The sequence below is a fragment of the Tenrec ecaudatus genome, chromosome 4 (genome assembly GCF_050624435.1).
Source record: "Tenrec ecaudatus isolate mTenEca1 chromosome 4, mTenEca1.hap1, whole genome shotgun sequence".
NCBI classification, from domain to species: domain Eukaryota; kingdom Metazoa; phylum Chordata; class Mammalia; order Afrosoricida; family Tenrecidae; genus Tenrec; species Tenrec ecaudatus.
The window spans coordinates 41,829,397-41,846,799 of record NC_134533.1 but is presented as its reverse complement, the minus strand read 5'-3'; positions in this window follow the sequence as shown (position 1 = coordinate 41,846,799).

Here is a 17,403-nt window from a genome sequence, read left to right as displayed (position 1 = left end):
GCCAACCCTGCTACACTCTAATACTTTTAATAAGAGATAATTTCTTTTTATCTGGTTCGCAATAACCATACAAATCTTCCATTAAAAAAAAGTATATGTGGTATTGACTTTGCTGAGGTTTTGAAGTGGCCAAGAATTTTTACTTGAGCAATGGTTGTCACCTAAAGCATTATTCTTTTGTGTGCCTCCTGTAGAGGGTCCTCCACAGTATGGAGCGTCTTAGACTCTCCTTGACTGTCTTGTTCCATAGATTAATTCTGCTGTCCTGTGGGTTTTGCTCTACCTTTCCCCTCCCTTGTTCTTTCTTACCCCATCCTTTGCATACGCTGTTCTCCAACATAGTTCTTATGAAGAGGACTGAACTGCGCTTTGTTGTATGTTTTAGTTTACTTTTGTTTTAAGAAATTATACCTTAGGAACTTGCTGTCCACACCAGACCTACTTGGGAAGTCTTCTGAACAAAGACTTTGTTCTCTCTAAAATGTAGTAATTTGACAATTGTTAAAATCAGTGGCTTTTCAAAATGTCTGGAAATTTCTTATAAGGCTATGAGAAGAGGTAATTACTAAATGCAGGTAACTGAACCCACTAACATAGTTAATAACTTTTGAAGACGTGTAACATAACCTGGAATTAGGGCTGTATTTTAATTAATCCTCACACACTTTGACACATTTCTGCTATTTCCTTTCTCAGTTCTTGTGTTAGTCTGGGTAGATTGGAGAAACAAATTCATAGACACTCATATGTGTATAAGAAAGAGCTTTACATACAAAAGCAATTGAATATTGAGAAAACATCCCAACCCAGTCTAGATCAAGGCCATAAGTCCGGTATTAGCCCATACATCCAATAGCAATCCATCAATTCCTCTTCAGACTCACAAAACACATGCAATGATGCTGAATACAGGAAGATCACAGGCCAGTGGGTGGAAAGTTGTGGATCCAGTAATGGAGGGTTATCTGAGCACTGGCATGGGTCTCCACATGGTTCCTCCAGATCCAGGGCTATAGCATAGTTCCATGTGTCTTGTAATGTCCCACATGTAGTGCACATGTGTCCCACCTTCAATGAGTTATTTATCTCCTTAGCGTCACCAAATGAAGTTATCAACTAAGACCTGATTGACAGCCTAAACTCCACCCCTTCCCTCTTAATCCTCTCAAATTGACAACACATTATGTAACTATTACAGTTCTGCAGACCAGATCAGCTGTCATCATTTGTCACGAATATATTTGTGAAGTTCTCTAAAAATTAAAATTAATAAGCTGGCCATATTTATGGGATAGGTAAAATCTTATACGTATATATGCATATATCAACTACTGTGACTAAGTGTATTCCAACTGATGGATACCCTATCTAAGATTTCCCAGGCTGTGGAACTTTATGGAAACAGATGGTCCCAGAGAATTGCTGGTGGTTTAAACTGTGCACTTGTGGTTAATGTCCCACTGCACCACTAGGGATTCTTAGAGGAAGACAACAAAATGTTTGTTTGTTAAGCATCTGTACTATCCTTAGTGTAATATACGGGTGTTTATATTCAATCTTTTCTTCCTTATAATAAAACTCAGATGTAGAAACTGCAGATATCATGTGACTGATGAGGAAACCAAGCTCATTTTGGTGGAGCCAGTTCCTTGGATCCCAGCGCTTACGCGATAAAGACAGGATTCCAAACCGTCATTGAGTGACTGAGCTCACTTAGCAATTCTGTTTGAGAGTCTGAGCAGAGTCATCCTTTGACTCTTAATAGAAACATCTTGCTGAGCGAGACTCCATTTCTTTAACTTACATGTCATGGATTAATAAATGATCTTCAAAATTGAGAAAGGATGCACAAACTGCTTTGCATGTCCACAAGGTTACAGGAAAAGAGAAAAAAAACAATGAGCAAAGGGCACTTGAGGTGACAGATGCTGGGACAGATTGTGTGCCTTCTTCCCAACCTCAGTCTGGAAAGAAAAGGCGGGGAAAGAGAAGTAGAACAAAACCTGATCCACGTCTACATGGGGCATTTTAGGTCTCCTGTGGCAACACGGATGCATCTCTCTCCCAAAAATACATTGCAAATGTTCCATCATCTGCTTTACACCTCTTCTGTCGGCCAGAGTATGACAACTGGCCCCTTGCCGGCAGCTTCAATCTTTTGGTGGTTCAATGTTTCAATGTTTAATTGAAATTATTGAAAATAAGCTTAATCCTTTCCCCAATAGCGGTAAACTGAGCTTGTTATTCTCTGGAAAGAGAATATAAAGATTTAAATGCTCTCTTCTCTATTTTCACTTTCACCGTTGTAAGGCATTTTGAAGTTGTCTTCTATATCATCACTCTTAGGGTGTAAATGTGGCTTCTCTACCGCACTGTCATTTGTTTAGTACTTTGTAAAAGCTTCAACAGGAAAGAACATCTCATGTCCCAATGCTGTAATGCATAGAACACTAAAGACAAAGTTTATTTAAAAAGCAGAGTATTTCCCATGGTGTATAGGATACTAAAATATTTGGCCTCATTGTGAAAAGTTCAGTCAATTAATGGGATGTTTGAGGCATATATTTTGCTTCTAGGTTGTTTGTTTGTTTGGCTGGTTTTTGTTTGTCTGAATTGTCCTTTCTCCTATCTCTGTATCGACTACATCTACAGGTTAGCTGCCTTAGCATATCAACCCAAACCCTAGACTGATTTTCTTCTTGTAGAAATCTGGAAATGTTTCCCAGAGTGACGACAGCACATTGTAAAGAGCATCAAGGATGAAGACCTTGAAAGGGAGTTGTGGCCATGGTGGGGCGGCTTCTGAGCCCTCCATCTACACAGACTCAAACAAAACTCATGACCATTATGTAGAAGCTCACTGACAGTGACCTGTAAGACAGGAGAGGTATCCCATGAATTTCTAAGACTGTATCACTTTAAAGGAATAGAAAGCTTTGTCTATTTCCTGCAGAGTGGCTGGTAATTTTGAACTGCTGACCTGGAATTTAGAAGGGGCCTCTTAATCACTGTGACACCAGGCCATCTTCTACACAGGCGAAGGAAAATCACCATCAGCCTCAGCTGATAAAGGCCTATGAGGTAAAGGTCAGACCTGCCTCTGACCTCCTGTCCCTTTTTTTTTACTTTCATGTTCTGGCATGAACTTGGCCTCTCATTGCACGCTCTACTTTTCTTCTAGGTTCCATACTTTACAGCAAAGGCCACACAGATGATGTTCACAATTAATTATGAATTTCTTAGGGAAGTGAACAAGTTACAATTCAGGAAAGAAACACTCAAGGTATAGCTGGTCAGTCAGGCCAGCTTCTTCTCTGTCTAACCTGCAGACAAGCCTCTCTCTGGCACTCAGCCTCTTCGCTGCTCTCTGCTGCTCAGGCAGTGTTACTAAGTTCTTTTAGGGTTTCTAATAAGAGACCACACAGATTGTGCTTTGGCACTGTAAGCCACAACTCAAAAGAACTTAGCTGCAACTCCATGGTGCAGAAAAGCCAGCCCTCCCCAGGAAGCGCCTAAATCCAGAAAGCAGCCTCCTGCCCCAAAGTTCTCAGCTTTGCTTGCTCTGTGGGTTGTGAAGTCCAATTCTCAGTCTACCAGGTCTGCGGCTGCTAGTCCTCCGCTGACTTCTTTGGTGTCAAAGCTGTCTCCAGCATCAAGGAAGTTCAATGCTCTGGGATCTTAGGATCCAAAGTTCACCCTCCACTCCTGGCTCTTCCCTGGTGTAGTGAGGTGCCCCTTTTAAATTATTTTACTGCGAACACACCCAGAACACCCAGTACTCTGCAAAAACAAATATGGTTAGCCCATCTGGTCATGTTCTTCCACAATTGTCTCAATTTCACTCTTCCTATTCCCTATAAAATTTACCAGAATTATTCCATTTCCCTGAGTCCCTCGAGGAACAAGCATAATGGTAGGTTTTTCCCAATGTATAACCCATTTATTTATTCCTTTGCCTTCAACTCTTATTTCTCCTCCAATTTGTCATGTATTTTTACTGAAAACACCCACCTTGGAAAGGCACATCAACTGCTTTGCCAGTCCAGATTGCTCATAGCAAGACCAACCTAGCAAATGCTTCTCTCTCAGAAGTGGTAGTTTATAAATATTTTAACTTTACAAAGAGCACTATGTTAGAAATTTTATATGTGCAGAACTGCTTAAAAAGTTATTGGGGAAAATTTCATTTTCTTGTTCATTTAATTTTTCTATTGCTATTTGCTATCCCCTCGAATATTGTCTCATATTTCCCACAACAATCAATGAGAGAAAATTTATTTAGTGTCCATCTTTTGCTTACCATTGTCCAAACCCTCTAAACACCTTATTTTATGCAATATCTATCATTTTACTACCAAGTAAATATTATTCAACCTTTTAAATTTAAATAGAAGATAAGATATTTATAAGTTTTATCTAAAGTGAGGGTTAATTAAACATATGAAATTTTATCTTGATATTTTCAAACTCCATGTTACTTTCACTATACTATACATTCAGATTATAGTCCTGAATCTGGTCAAGACTGAATATCACAAGCATTTATTCTTTAAGTATTTAATCAGAATTTTTATAATACATCATAGGTGAGCAAAGTGCCCATATTTCTCAATAGATGAAGAAAGAAAAATATAATTGAGTGACAAATTTCAATGTATCATTCATCATAATATAATTTAGAAGGCTTCTGTCAGAGCTGAAAATTGTAAATTAATAATTGGGACCTGAGGACACAGAAATTCTTGAGAGGGGTAGAACTAGAATCCATCAAGCACTTAATATTAGTGCATTAATATAATTTACTTAACTCTCTTACGTGTTAGGGATAAGAGGAGTGCTAAGAATTTTACATCTATTACTTCTTTAATATTTACGAGAGACTGCATTATTAACTTCATTTTAGTAGTGAGAAAAATGAACTTGGTGAATAATGAAGATAGAATTCCAATCCAAGCCTTAAATCCTTGAAACGGGGCTCCCTCTGTAACACATGCAGCAGCGGTAGCTCTGCCAGGCAAGTCCTAACTTAGAGTCATTTCTGGTTGCTTTGTAGACCAGGACGTGAGCAGAGAATCTCAATCACTTTAAAGATTTTCTCTTTATTCATTTAATTAAGTAGTTTCTCAATCAGTCTTCATATTTGACCAGCCTTCCATGGACTCTTAACCTCTTTGTGTTTCAGACAGGTCAACCACCAACATTAATTTTATCCAGCCAGCTCCAATTGAACTTGTTTCCCGGTACATTCAACACATTGGCATTTACATTTGCAACCGTTTTCTGCCTCGTTGACTTTCATTTATTTCATTCACAAATTCCTCCGAACATAATCGAGATTCCGTTAACATCTCTGCAGACACCACCACCAACCCTCTTGGTGGCAGGTAGTGAACCTTCGGAGTTCAAGAGAAAGTACAGAGCAACTCCAACTAGAGTTCAAATGAAGGTCCATTCATCCTTTTGGACCTGAACTAATGGGAATGATTCCAAATTTTATAATATTAAATTTGTTTCAGACATCATTTACTTTTTCTATCTTGGGTCCTCTAACCCAGAATCAAACCTCCTTATTATCTGCATATGGGGCCAGATAACTTCCCTCGTCTAGATGTAAGTAGCATCAACCTACCCTTACCAAGGTGGTGTGGTGGTTTACATGTTGGGCTAACCCTACATTCATCATTTCTTGCTGCTCCTTCTGAGAAAGCAGAAGCTTTCTACTCCAGTAAAAATGGAATCTTGGATCCCACAGGGGTCATTCTTCCTTGTCCTCTACCGTTGCTGTAAACCAGAATAAACTCCATGCAGTGAGTTGCTGAGTTATCCATGTCTCATCCTTGGTCATGGGAGAAAATAAAATTACTCTCCAGGCATTGCCTTGGGGCGGAGGGTGGTGGTGGGGGCGGTGTCCCTGGATGAGGACTACTGTTCTAATGTTATCACGTTTACCTCCCTGTTTTTCCTCTGGAATGCGAAAAGCAGGACAAGCCATATACTCATGAATCATGATCTTTTCTTTTTACTGATCTGGAAATCAAAGCGTTAAGAGAGGAAGTAAGTTGTTTAAGTGAGATTATTAATGAACACTTATTATGTGCCAGGATCTGTCACAAATATTTACTAAGGGTATCGCCATAAAATAATCCTCACTGTTCTTATTTTATAAACAAAGAAGTAGAGATAAGGTCTTTTCTTGAAATTGTAACATGTTAAATTACCTTAATATTTAAGTTTCAGAAACCCAGGGTTTAATCTAATAAAATATGCAATATTTAAAAATTCACTATAAAGACTTGCAAAACTTTTCATTCATTATATCTAACTTGGAAGTCACCTTTAAATAAATTCACAAACATATGAGTAGACTTAAAAAGTTCATCGAAAAATTGAATGAGAAATTATTGAAACTTTTCCACAAGTCCTTGAAGTCCTCTTGTATATTTATACATAGTTCATACTTAAACACATATGAGCTTTTGAAAACTCTATGGATAAGCATTGAGATCAAGTGATATTAGGAAATATGGAGACAAACTAATATCTTTAGCATAAGAATCTGTCCCCAAATCTGCATGTGTTTCATAATTTTAAAAATCACTGTGTATAAATTTTATTGTAAGCTTAATTTAGCATTAATTTTGTAAAGCATCTTGCCAAATATGTGAAACCTATTTTGAGATATTCTGCACAAGTAACTTGAGATAAACGAGGACTCAAAGAGAAACGATCCGCATGCGTTCATTCTGTTTTATACTGAGCACGCGGACTGTGTAATTGATAGGTCCATTGTGTGACGCTTATGGAGGGAAGTGGAGGTTTGAATTGATACAATGCTTGGTCCTAGTAGAAGAGCTATATAAAAAACAAAAAGCAAAAAGTCTCATCTGTTCAATATATACCTAAGCCAAAAATCTAGAAATCCTTTCTAAATAAAAATCTCTCTTATGACCTCACAAAGCCGTCATAGTGTAGTTATTAGAAGTTGGGCTGTGATCCACATGGTGGGCAGTTTGAAACCACCAGCAGAACTGAGGGTGAAAGGCCGGGCTTCCTACCTCACTAACAGTTACCGTCTAAACACTTACAAGGCAGTTCTACCCTGCCCCTGAGAATTGCTGCACGTCGGTATTGACTAGATGTAAGTGGGCTTTGTCATACTGTGTTGGCTTATATGTTGCCATAAGGCTGAAAACCAGGGGACTAGTGTTTAAACTACAAGCACGGTCACACATGGATAATGGGGTCTAGCAGTGCTCCCAGACGGAAACAGAGGAGGAAGACTGAATGGGAAATCCACTTTTGAGGTATTAGCCATTGGACAGCATGGAACATTTCCTGATACACCAGCAGGGGATGAGGCCCTCGGGTGGAGAGGTACCCATGTTATGGTGACCGGGGCAGAGCGGGTGCCTCGAAGTAGAGGCGCCTGTAATGACATAGGAGAAGCAAAGCTCGGGGACGTCCATTCACTGATGTAGCATGAGTCAAACAGAAGAAACAACAGCAAGCAGAAATGAATAATCAGAATGTAAAATTGTGAAGTATGAAGTATGAAACATTGAAGTTGTCAAAAATAAAATCGAATGAAAAAAAGATTGATACCTTAGTTATTAGTGAGTTGGAAGGGTTGATGTTGGCCTTAAAAAAGTTCTATCGGCACCTAATCCACACATCGTACAGGTCACTAGTTCAATCGCATCAAAGAGTTGCACAACCATTGGCACAATCAATTTTAGAACACTTTCTACTTTCTGGTGGTGATATAATTGGTTCCCCGCGACCCCCAAAACTCTCCTGCCATGCCCTCAAGGGACCATCATTTAGTTACTGTCTATAATCACATATCAAAATCAAAACCAAAATACCCAACAGCAACAGAGTAAAAAAGAGAAAAAAACCTTCATTGGAAAAAAAACTTCATTGGAAAAAAAAGAAAATATTAAAAACTAGAACAAACAAAAGGAGTCCAAAGGGAGATCAAATAATAGGGTGTTAAATTTGAAGCTAATTCCATCTGCTAGGATCCACTTTGTAATGAGCTCTGCATGACGGGGAGGCAGTCCACACCCTGGTCTATGGTTTGAGGGTATTCACTGGAGGTTCAATTCACCAGTATTTCTCCTTCACTTTTTTTTAAAAATCTGAAACACCTTGTAAATGTGTCAAAAGGGAGATCAAATGACAAGATATTACATTTTAACCTAATTATATCTACTATAATCTACAATGCGCTCTGTCTGATACTAAGACTATTTACACCCCTCAATGATGGTCAGAGGCGATTCTGTGGGTGATGGCAGACGTTTGTAATGGGATAACAATATGGTTTACTATACAGGAAATCACCAAGTCAAGAGGAATGACATGGCATTCATCCTCAAACAGAACAGTTCAAGCTCTATTTTGACGTACAATGCTGATTGTGACATGCTTGTCCATATGCTGACAAGAAAGCCAGTTAATACTATTATTCAAATTTACACTTCAACCACTAAAGCCAGTGATAAAGAAAGTTAAGAATTTTCTTAATTTAAGATGTTAATTTAATTTAAGATGTTTAAATTTCTTCAACATCTTCAGTGTGAAATGTTTCAAGCATGCGATCAAGATGCATTGATAACGATTGGTGGTTGGGGCTTTGGGGAAAGCTGGAAACAGTGGTTGGAAAATTAGACCTTGATAAGAGAAATGAAACTGGAGCTGATCTGATAGAATTCTGTGACCAATAACATCTTCATTATAAATACTTTCTTTCAAAAATTGGTGACTATATCTGGGACATCACAGGAATCAGACTGACTACATCAAGGGAAGGACAGTGAAGAAGTTCAATGTCATCAGTCAAAACAAAGCCAGGGGCTGACAATGGAAAAAAAAAAACAATCCATTGACCACATGTAAGCTCATGTTGAAGTTGAAGAAAAAATTGTCAATGAAATTCAAAATGCAACCTTGAGTAGATTCCACCTAAATTTAGAGACCATATCAAGATATAATATATTGAACACCAATAACTCAAGACCAAGCAATAGTTGTGAAATTACAGAAACATCATATATGAAGAAAGCAAAGGATCATTTATTAAATAGGAAGAAAAATGCCAGCTAGACCAAAGTAGACCTTTGAAGAAACTCCAAAATTTCCCTTAAGCAGTAGCTACTATAAATGGTAGAAGAGAAATAGTAAAAGCGCTGAACAGAGAATTTCCAAAGGGAACTTGAGAAGACAAAGGAACACATTAGAATAAAATTTCAGAGAACTGGAGAATTTAGAAAACTAAAAGGAAGAACATACTTGACTGTGTTGTATTACTTTAAAAAAATCTTTAATTTTCATTGCTATTGAGATTATAATTTTTCGTTTATAGCACCCAATCTTTCCTTCCATCTTTTGTCATACTTCCATGCCTTCCATGTTGTATGATATTGAAGGCTATGTCATCAGTATTTCAAATGCCAGCAACGTCACCCAAGATGTACAGGTTTCAACAGAGCCTCCAGATTAAGAACAAACTAAGAAGATGGACCACGTTTCTCTCTTCAGAGGAATTAGCCTGAAACCCCTATGGAAAGCATCAAAGCACTTCCAGTTACTGAAAATCTCATGAATAGGTGCAGAACACTGTCATTGACAGGTGACAGAAAAAGAGTCCTTCAGGACCAAAGGCCCTCCGAATATGAATGAAAGAGAGCTGCCTTCTTGAGGTAGAGTTGCCCAAAATGATATGGATGGAGTAAATCCTGATGGAATAAAGCCTTTAAGCCCTTCATTTGCTGATTGAGCCTGACTCAAAATGAGAAGAAACAGCTAAAAAAATTAATGATTGGAACTTGGAATACCCATAGTATGAATCTAGGGAAACTGGAAGCCATTAAGCATAATGGAATGAACAAAGATAGACATTGTAGGTATTAGAGAAATTGGCAATTTTGAATCAGAAAAGCATTTGGTTTACTCTGCCAGGAATAATACTATCAAGGAAATGACATAGCATTCAACATCACAAAGGACATTGCAAGATCTATCTTAAAGTACAAGTGTTTGTGATAACATAATGTCAAACTGAAAACAAGGAAATCCACTCAATAGAACTATTATCCGAATGAATGCACTAATTATGTGAGAGCTAGTGATGCAGATGTTGAGTAATTCTATCAAAGTCTAAAGTCTAAAATTGATCGACATATCATCAAGATGCATCAATAATTATTTGTGATTGGAAAATAAAAATTGGAAACAAAGGGAAAGGGATAGTAGTTGGAAAATATGGTCTTGGTGATAGAAACTGAGCTGGAGATCGACAATAGAATTTTGCAACATCAATGACTTGTTCATAATAAATACCTTTTTCAACGATGCAAAAGATGACTATACACATGAACTTCTCTAGATGAATCCACAGAAATCACATCTATGGGAAGGGAGGATGTGGGAATTCAGTATCAGCAGCTAAAACAGATCAGAGGTCAATGGCCATCTGTGGAACAGATCATCAATGGCTGTTATGTAAATTCAGGTTGAAGTTGAAGAAAATTTTAAAAAGTCCATGAGAGCCAAAATAGGACCTTGAGTATATCCCACCTGAAGTTCAAAGACATCTAAAGAACAGATTTGATGAATTAAGAAGTAACGACAGAAGATATGTGATAGGACATGGAGAACATCATTCACGAAGAAAGCAAAAGTTCATTAAAAAGACAGTGTAGAAAGAAAAGAACAAAGAGAATATCAGAAAAGACTCTGAACAGGCCACAATCCTGCATCTGTGCTACGGGCTCTTTCTGGCTCATGTTCCGTTTACTCTACAACCTGAAACTGCTACTATTCTCTATAAACTCACTTGGATCACAAAAAATAAATGGAAAGCAAAGACTCAAAAACTTGCTCTTAATGGCAGAGTAGTTAAGACGAATGGAAGAAGGAGCAGAACATTTCAAAGGGAAAGTCTAGAAGACAGAGTCAAAGACAAAGACATAGTCAGAAAGCCAAAGAACACCTCAGTATATCTTAACCTGAAGGAACTAAAGGAAAAATTCAGGCCTCCAGTTGCATATTGAAAGATTGAGCCTATGGGAAGAAAGCGTTGACCAATGCAGAAGCATCAATAGAATACGGAAAGTATACAATGAGTCACTGTACCAAAAATAACCAAAAAAACCCCAAAAACTAGACGACATTCAACCATTTCAAGATGTAGCTTAGGACCAAGAAACAGTGGTGCTGATGAAATAAGTCCAAGCTTCACTGAAAACATTAGTCAAAATCAAGACTCCAAAAGAAATATTTCACCAAGCTAATGAAGCGCTAGAAGCACTCACTTATTTCTGGCCGACTGTCTAGAAGAGAGTTATTATTGAGCCCAAGTCAAAGAAAGATGACTCAAAAGAATGCTGAACTTGCCGAACAATATCACTGATATTACATACATATAAAATTTTGCTGATGATACCCCAGCAACAGTAACAGTAATACATTGACAGGGAGTTGCCAGGTCAAAAAGGATTGCAATGAGAATGTGGACCAAGCAATACTGCTGTTGATGTCAGATAGGTCTTGGCTCAATGCCGAGAATACCAGAAAGATGTTTACTTGTGTTTTATTTACTATACAAAAGCATTTGATCGTGTGGATTGTAACCACTATGTATACCATTAAGAAGTGGTGTTCTAAAACACTTGTTACATGGGGAATGTTTACATCTGCCAAGAGGCAGCCCTCCCAACAGAGCAGGATAATGATGCAGGGTTCATGATTAGGAGTGTTGTGCATCAGGGTATTGTATCCATTCACCATATTTAGTCTATGTGTATGCTGAGCAAATAATCTGACAGACTCGACTATATGAAGAACATCATAACAGCTTGGGGGAAGGCTTGCTCACAGCCTTAGATACCTTAACAACCTGAAAAATGTTCAGGTGACACACTTTTGCTTGTTGAAAGGAAGGGGGGGTCTTCACACACTTGCCAATGATCAAGGACTACATCCTTCAGTATGGATTACAAGTAAACACAACCAAAAAGACCCCCAAACTAAAACTAAAATCATACCACCTTGGCTAGCGAGACAGCATCGTGAGAGAGGGAGAAAAGACTGGAGTTGTGAAAGATTTTATTTTGCTTGATGGACAATCAATGTTCACGGTTACAACTGTCACGGATTCTAACCAGAGGGTCCATGGGTATATCTGCTGCACAAAACCTCTTCACACTCTTCAAGAGCAGGGGTGTCACATCAAGGACTGAGGTGCACCTGAATCAACACATGGTAATTTGAATCATCTCATTTGCGGGGAAAAGCAAGAAAAGAAATTTTTTAAAAAGGAGAGGAATTGATGTAATTGAATTATGGTGTTGGAGAACAAACAAATCCGTCTTGAAAGAAGTATAGCCAGAATGCTCTTTAGAAGGGAGGGTAGAGAGTTACTTTCCCCATCCTAGTTTCTGGAAAAAGTCATACTGATAGGTAAAGTAGCTGGTGATTTTAGAGGCCATCAAGTCAATTGTCATTCAGAGTGACCTCTGCACAACAGAACACAACACCATCAGCTCCTGCACTATCCACATATTTTTTCTGAATTGAAATGATTGTTTCAGCCACTTGCCAATCCCTCTTCTCTCTGGGGCTTCCTGTTTAAGGCTCCCTCTCTCCTTTACCTAGCATTATGTGCCTCTTTAAGGACTGACTTTTCCTGATATAAGTGTCCAAAAAATACGAGATGAAGTGTAGCCATTCTTGCTTCTAAGAGGTATCATGGCCCTACTTCTACCAATATCAATGTGCTTGTTCTCTATCACCATAATTCAAATGCATCAATTTTTCTTGGGTCTTTTTGTTATTCATTGTCCAACTTTCACATGCAGGTGATTGAAAATATGAGGGCAGTATATGGTACTTCTAATATTCTTTGCCAGCACCATAATGCAAATGCATTGATTCATCTTCAGCTTCTTTAATCAATGTTCAACCTTACATGTACATGAGACAATCGAAAATACCATGGCTTAGGTCAAGTGTACCTTGGTTCTCAAAGGAACACTTTCAAGACATTTACTAGGTCTTGTGCAGCAGATTTACCTAATGCAATGCATCCTTTCATCTCTTGACTGCTGCTTCCATTAGAAATAATTTGGATCCAAGCATGATAACTACAACTCTTCTCTAGTCATCATGTTGTCACCTATCAGTCCAGTTGTGGGGAGTTTGATCTTTACTACCTTGATCTGTAATTGGTACTGAAGGGTGCAATCCTTCACCTCCTTTAACAAGTGCTTCCAGTCCTCCTTGCTTTCAGCAAACAAGGTTATGTCATCTGCATATCATAGGTTGTTAGTGTGTCTTCTTCAAATCCTGATGCCACATTCTTCATTTAATCCAACTTCTCTATTTGTTCACCATGCAAATGGAATGAGTATGGTGAGTGGGTACTTTGATGTACACCTCTCCTGATTTCAAACCTTGCAATATCTATGTATTCTGTTTGCACAACTGCCTATGAATCCATGGATAAGTAGAAGGTCAGTGAAGAAGAAGACCACCCTCACGGAGATGAATGGACACAGTGACAACACTTTTTTCAAGCCTAACAACAATGTTGAGGATGCTGAAGACTGGGCAGTGTTTTGTTCTGTTATGCATCGTGTCACTATAAATTGGAATTTTCCTAACTATAGCTAACAACATAATATGTAGCAGCTCTTTTTTTAATACTTTTATTGGGGGCTCTAACATCGCATCACAATTCATACATTCCTCCAATGTATCAAGCACATTGGCACATATGCTGCCATCATCATATTCAAAGCATTCTCTTCCCACTTGAGCCCCTGATATCAGCTCCCCAGTTCTTCCCCCTCTCTCCCCCACCCACCCTCCCTCATGAAACCTTGAGAAGTTATAGATTATTTTTCCATATCTTACATTGTCCTCCATTGCCCCTCACCCACTTTTCCATTATTCATCGCCCTGGGAGGGGGTTATAACATGATCCTTGTGATTGGTTGCCCGTTTCTCCCCCCATCGTCTCCTAATCCTTCTGGTATCTCTACTCTCATTGTTGGCCCAGAGGGGTTTATGTATCCTGGATTCCCTGTGTTGAGGGCTCTTATCTGTAACAGTGTTCATGCTCTGGTCTAATCCAATTTGTAAAGTAGAATTGAGGTCATGATAGTGGGGTGAAGGAAGTACCAAAGAGCTACAGGAAAGTTGTGTGTTTCATCAGTGGTATACTGCACCCTGACTGACTCCTCTCTTCCCTGTGACCCCTCTGTGAGGGGATGTCCAATTGTCTACAGATGGGCATTGGGGCTCCACTCCATGCCCCCTGCCCCATTTACCTTGGGTATGATTTTATTCTGGATCTTAGATGCTTGATATCTGATCCCATCAGCACTTCATGATCACACAGGCTGGTATTCTTCTTCCATATGGGCTTTGTTACTTCTCAGCTAGATGACTGCTTGTTTATCTTCAAGCCTTTAAGACCCCAGACACTATATCTTTTGATAGCCAAGAACCATCAGCTTTCTTCACCACATTTGCTTATACACCCATTTTGTCTTCAGTGGTCATGTTGGGAAGGTAAGCATTACAGAATGCCAGATTGTTAGAACAGTGTTCTTGTATTAAGGGGAGTACTTGAGTTGAGGTCCAATGTCCATCTGCAACCTGAATTCTTAACATATAGGTATAAGTACATAGTTTGATTCCCCTCTGGTATATATACATTGACATATGTACATGCCTGTATACAGACCTCTATAAATGTCTTCTGCCTCCTGGTTCTTACTTCTATTTCCTTTTACTTCCCTCTTGTCGCACCACCGTATTCAGCCTTCGTTTGGGTTTAGTAATTCCTCACTGCTACATTGCCCTTGATTGAGCCCTACCAGATATCCTACAACCTTCCTTCCATTGATTTTAGTTCACTTTTTGTTCCCTTATCCCTTGGTCTCCCCTACCCCTTTTTCCCAAATTCCCTTCTCCCATAACCCCCCGGAACCATTGGTCGCATTCTTTTCATCTCTGAATTATTTATCTCACGTATCTTATCTAAATAGAATTGCAGATACATTTTATTTGACTTTGCCTGATTTTTGTACATATTAATGTAGCAATTCTTTTTATTTACTCTTGTGTGATATAAGATATTTTTCTCAAATAACATATACTGTTTATCTTCCCATGTCCTTATATAATTTTCATAGAATAACTTTTAAAAAGCTACATGTTTACTTATAGAGAGCCTCTGTCATTAAATCATTACTTCTCTTTTTATCCTCATTACTATTAGTATACAAAGCAAGCTAGAGTATAAATTGTTTTAGCTCTGTTTTCCTGTCAACCAAATTTCCTATCTCCCTTAGGACTACTTCCTATATGAAAAAACGTGAGTCAGGAGATGAGAGTTCAATGTCACTAGTAAGACATTGCTGTGACAGTCCTTGTTCACATCGCATGGAGTTATTATTGTTGCTAGGTGCTGTCCAGTCACTTCTGGCTCATGGACAGCCTGTGTACAACAAGAGGGAACCATTTCCTGATCCTGTGGCATCCTCGGAATTTTCCTTATGCGGGAGCCTGTATACTCCTCTTCCAATGCTAGAATTGTGTGGTCAACCTTTTTATTGTTTGACCTTTTAAATTCCTCTCTGTCAATATGTACAATCCCTTATATTTTCCACCTTGGTTTTCAGTCTTTAAAGTAAGGCTTGATGTGAAATAAATACTAGTAAGAAACACAGATTTGCTCCATAATACGCCTAGAATCCAGGAGCAATAGTTCTGTGGCTCTTACAAGATGGATTGAAGGACAGAAGCAAAATAAAAAAAAGTAAAATATAGACTAAATGATTTTAGAACATCTATGAGTTATGTTTTTCTAAACTAGTTAGCTAGTATGGGAAAAAGTGGGGATATATATACACATATGTATATATGCATATGTAAGTATGGGTATCTGAATATGTGCGCACAAACAGGTGTGCATTGTATATACTCGAGTATAAGCTGACCCAAATCTCAGCTGAGGCACCTAGTTTTACCACAAAAACTGCATTAAAAATGTGCTGAAAATCTCGGTTTATACATGAGTATATATAGTAGGTTAAATATTAAAACACTGTGATAAGCTATAAGAATAAAAAGTTTGGAAATTCTGCAGTTTATACAGAATGGACTTTCTAATATTCAAGTAAATGATTTACTTAAGAAGGGAAAATTTAATAAATTAAATTGTTTTAAAAATCACTCATGGAAACAATTAATTGACACTGTTCTATATATGGATAGGCTCTCTGGTGACACAGTGGTTGTGCATTGGGCTGTTAACTGCAAGGTCAGCTGTTTAAAACCACCAGACACTCCTCTGAAGAAAGATGAGGGTTTCTACACCAGTGGAGATGGACAGTGTCAGAAATCCATAGAGGCAGTTCTACCCTGTTCAATAGAGTTGCTCTGAGGTGGAATCCACACAGTGGCAGTGAGATCTCTCCATAAGCCTCATTTGGCTAAAAAAGCTGGCATTGACATTCAAGATATTGAGGTGCCTGCACACATTCCACATACACATCGATGTGTGTACACATGTGCATTGTGGTTATACAAGGTAAGAGTGTGACAGTATCCATTTTCACCCACAATATTTAAACCTATTTCACTGCCACCCATCGAGCTTTACATATATATTTCCATTGTTGGTAGCTCACTGCACAGGGAGCCCTTCCATTGAGTGAACGGAATTACAGCACTGGAACCTATCACTGTGTTCATGGGCCTTTCACAAAAACACAATTGTTTCACTTTAACAAAACCTTGTGTGTGAAGTGAAGAGCAAATTATTGAATTCTTGCTCCTCAGGAAATAAGTACTACATACAGGCCCTTCCTTCCCCTTGGGGCTCCCCAGGAACTGGAAGAGCATCTACCTGTCCAGTCAGCTCTGAGAAATGCTTGTCAGTGGAATGAAAGCACGCCACTTAATTATTTCAGCAGAGGTAGCAGGAGAGAATGTAAAAAGAGAAAAAGAAATAGTCTTATTAATGGAGAAAGCAGTACCATGCCAACCAGAAATGATCCCACCTAGTAAGAAATAAATAAATGTATCAGGTAAGACGCTACAGCCCACCTGGAAAGGTGCCGTGACCGAACTCTCGCTCCTATGCAACCTTTTATACTGAAACAAGTGGACAGGGGAAAGGGGCTGGTGCCATGCTAGTGGGGAGAGAATCAAGGTCAAGACAAAACCTGCAGTCCTCAAAAAAAAAAAAAAAACAGGTATTTTTCTAGTTGTGTTCTACAGAGCATTTTCACAGGTCCTTCTATTTAAGAGCGGAGCTGGAGAGAGACAGAGAGAGAGTGTGGGCTCTAGGTATACACTAAAGAAACCACCTTCACAGTAATTAGC